The 3,705-nt window shown below is 36.1% G+C and overlaps 1 pseudogene across 1 annotated transcript; it reads left to right on the top strand.

Moving 5' to 3' along the window:
• The first annotated feature begins 2,113 nt into the window (after positions 1-2,113).
• LOC105546249 lies at positions 2,114-2,837 on the top strand (annotated as a pseudogene). The gene has a single exon (XR_001007063.1). The product of XR_001007063.1 is annotated as a transcription factor BTF3 pseudogene (transcript).
• Positions 2,838-3,705: the final 868 nt, after the last annotated feature.

Here is a 3,705-nt window from a genome sequence, read left to right as displayed (position 1 = left end):
CTCAGCACCAGAAATTCTAATTTATTTGTTCAGAAGTGTGGCCTGAGTGTCAAGATCTTTTTCATTTCCACAGGTGTTTCTAACATGAACCAAAGTTCAAAGCATACCTCTAGACCCTGGCTACTGCACAGACCAGCGGTTTGTGGAAGTTGGTTAGTAATTTATCATCTCAGACTCTGGACCTGTACTATAAATCAGAATCTGCCTCTTTAAAAGGTCTCAGATGTACAGATGCTAAATTTTGATACATACTGCCCTGGGCCCTTTTCCTTGTTTTTTTTTGGGACATTTAATAAAACTCCTCAATTGTCATTAGTGAATAAACATCATTTCTTCCTCATGTCCTTTCCTTCTTCCTTCCTCTCTATCCTCTCCCACCCCTTCCAGTGTTTGGAGTACCCTGAACAAATGTTTCTCGTCACACTTCAGGTTAACAACTTATATGCATGAGATTATATTCAAAATCGACATCTTCCCCTGGAAATTAAACATTTCTCAATTAACATGGCTATGGCTTAAGATGCTAAATGTACCATGAAGCATAACTGATACTAATCATGGGGTAGCTTGTGAGGAAAACAATATTGATAGAAAACATTTTGCACAAAAAGGATATTTTACCATGAAACAGAAAAAAAAAACAATTTATTATATGCATTATTCTAACTTTATTAAATAGACAATGATATTGTCAACTGCGATTTTTTATAGACTAAAGGTAAAAATAGGCCCTTCTGAATTTTAAAACTACAATGTTTCACAGCAAGAAGACACATCATAACAAATTATTTTACAATAAACTGGGTTGGTTGTTTGGCTTTTTCTGCTTTGTTTCATTAGTATTTTGTTTGCTTTTATGAAACAAGAAAAAGAAATTAAGAAAGCATAGAAATATATTCTAATTACCTTTATTTTTTCTCATGTTTTAGCATGGATTCTTTCATATTATTTCATAAGACCACAAATACCAAATGAAAGTTTGTTGGATTTTAAAAGTTGGTATTTTAGCTTAGAACATGTGGCATAAAAATCTTCTAAACAGGGAAATTCCTGAACCTTGATAGCCGTTTTTAAATACAAATGTAAGAAGCTCCCTTTACGAGCACAGTTTATCATTCTACCAGATTTAGACTAAACATTCTCTTATCCTTTTCCTGTGTACCCAGAATTTCCTAATATCTGGATTTCTGCCTCTTCTCACTTTGTTACTTCTGTGTTTCCTCATCCCAAGAATGGTCACTTTATTATTATTCCTTCAGTGCCCATCTTTCATGGAAGACGTTAATTTCAGAGAGCAGAAAACAGATCTGGCTGTTCACTGCTACATTTGCAGCCCCAAACACAGTGCCTGGCACATGGCAGGCACTCAATAAATTCATAGTAAGAATTTCTTAATTAACTAAAAATGAGTGATATCTAAGTATGTTTTTTATCCACTCAAGTACTAACAAAATTTTTCCCAATCGAAAGAAAAAAAAATTATAAAATTAGAAACTCTTTTATAAAATTACTAAATTTCAGTTATAGACTTCTCTTATCAATGTTAGTAAATGGAAATGAAATACCTGCAAAGAAAAAGTCCTGCTACATTTTTCCAGTTTGACAATTGTGCTACTCAACACAAAATAAAAATCCAAAATTTCCCTTCTCACAATCATCTGTGAAAATCATACTATAACACACATCAAACAGATCGTACCCAGAATACAACTTCCACAAATTCCCATTTTGTATTTCCCACAAGGCTCTTGACACATTCCACACCATTCCATACCGGTCTTTTATATTTTCCTGCGTTATGGCTCCTCCTATCTGAATACACTCTTTTGTGATGCTGAGTGGGAGGATGGTTGCCCTTAATCTTCTGAAGTTCTAGCTGCAAATTCATACCGGGATTCCTTAGGACCTTTCCCCTTTTTTTCTTCATAAGAGATTATTTCTATTCCCTATTTCCCTTTCATAATAAAAATAATCTTTACATGGCAAGCTGCAAGAATCTAAATTGAATGCTTCTATGCCCTCATTGACTTAATTGGTTATCATAATACAAAGCTTAAACTCATCAATAGTATTTTAGAATCCTGCTAAAATGTGTTAGAAACAAAGATTGAGCTGCCATCTTGCGTCCCCGCGTGTGTGCGCCTAATCTCAGCTGGTCCACCCGAGACCCCTTGAGCACTAACCCTAGTCCCCCGCGCGGCCCCTTATTCGCTCCGACAAGATGAAAGAAACAATCATGAACCAGGAAAAACTTGCCAAACTGCAGGCACAAGTGCGCATTGGTGGGAAAGGAACTGCTCGCAGAAAGAAGAAGGTGGTTCATAGAACAGCCACAGCAGATGATAAAAAACTTCAGTTCTCCTTAAAGAAGTTAGGGGTAAACAATATCTCCGGTATTGAAGAGGTGAATATGTTTACAAACCAATGAACAGTGATCCACTTTAACAACCCTAAAGTTCAGGCGTCTCTGGCAGCGAACACTTTCACCATTACAGGCCATGCTGAGACGAAGCAGCTGACAGAAATGCTACCCAGCATCTTAAACCAGCTTGGCACAGATAGTCTGACTAGTTTAAGGAGACTGACCGAAGCTCTGCCCAATTTGTGGATGGAAAAGGACCACTTGCTACTGGAGAGGATGATGATGATGAAGTTCCAGATTTTGTGGAGAATTTTGATGAGGCTTCTAAGAATGAGGCAAACTGAATTGAGTCAACTTCTGAAGATAAAACTTGAAGAAGTTACTGGGAGCTGCTGTTTTATATTATGACTGCTTTTTAAGAAATTTTTGTTTATGGATCTGATAAAATCTAGATCTCTAATATTTTTAAGCCCCAGCCCCTTGGACACTGCAGCTCTTTTCAGTTTTTGCTTATACACAATTCATTCTTTGCAGCTAATGAAGCCGAAGAAACCTGGGAATCAAGTTTGAAACAAAGGTTAATAAAGTTCTTTGCCTAGTAAAAAAAAAAAAAAGAAAGAAAGAAAGAAAGAAAAGAAAAGAAACAAAGATTGAAAATCCTCTGAGGAGTTTTTAGACCAGTACAAGAGATTATATTTTCACACAGCCAACTGCTACCCACAAATGCCATTAGACATATAAGTCAAGTCACCACCTTATCCTTAGGGAATATGTTCCAAGACCCTCAAAAGATGATTGAAATGACAGAAAACACCAAACCCTATATACACTATGTTTTTTTTAATACATACATACCTACAATAAAGTTTAATTTATAAATTACACACAGTAAGAGATTAATAACAACTAATAATACAACTATCTTACCCAGATAGGGTAATACAACTATCTTACCCAGACAGAGGACAGCTTGTGATTCCAAAATGCTACTTAGAATAACACACAATTTAAAACTTATCAATTGTTTATTTCTGTAATTTTGCATTTAATATTTTTGGACTGCAGTTAACTGCGTGTAACTGAGACCTGGCAACACAACCACGAATAAGGTAGGACTCCTATATTTCAGCGGGTCAAAGGATTCATGTACTCCTCTATTATGGTGATGTAATCATTTCCTCTAGGCACTACTCTGAACTACTATGTGAGTGAAGAATTGCTGCCAAGTAACACAACCCTCCCCCGCCAACAACAGCCTAAACAAATTATATGTTGTGTTTTTTCTCACATCGTGAGATGTCCAGAGATAAGTACTTTCTGGTATTAGTTCAGGAGCTCATAGA

This window comes from Mandrillus leucophaeus, unplaced genomic scaffold (assembly GCF_000951045.1).
Source record: "Mandrillus leucophaeus isolate KB7577 unplaced genomic scaffold, Mleu.le_1.0 Scaffold351, whole genome shotgun sequence".
Taxonomy (NCBI): domain Eukaryota; kingdom Metazoa; phylum Chordata; class Mammalia; order Primates; family Cercopithecidae; genus Mandrillus; species Mandrillus leucophaeus.
Note: the sequence above shows the minus strand (reverse complement) of the source record. Positions and strands in the feature narration are given on the sequence as shown.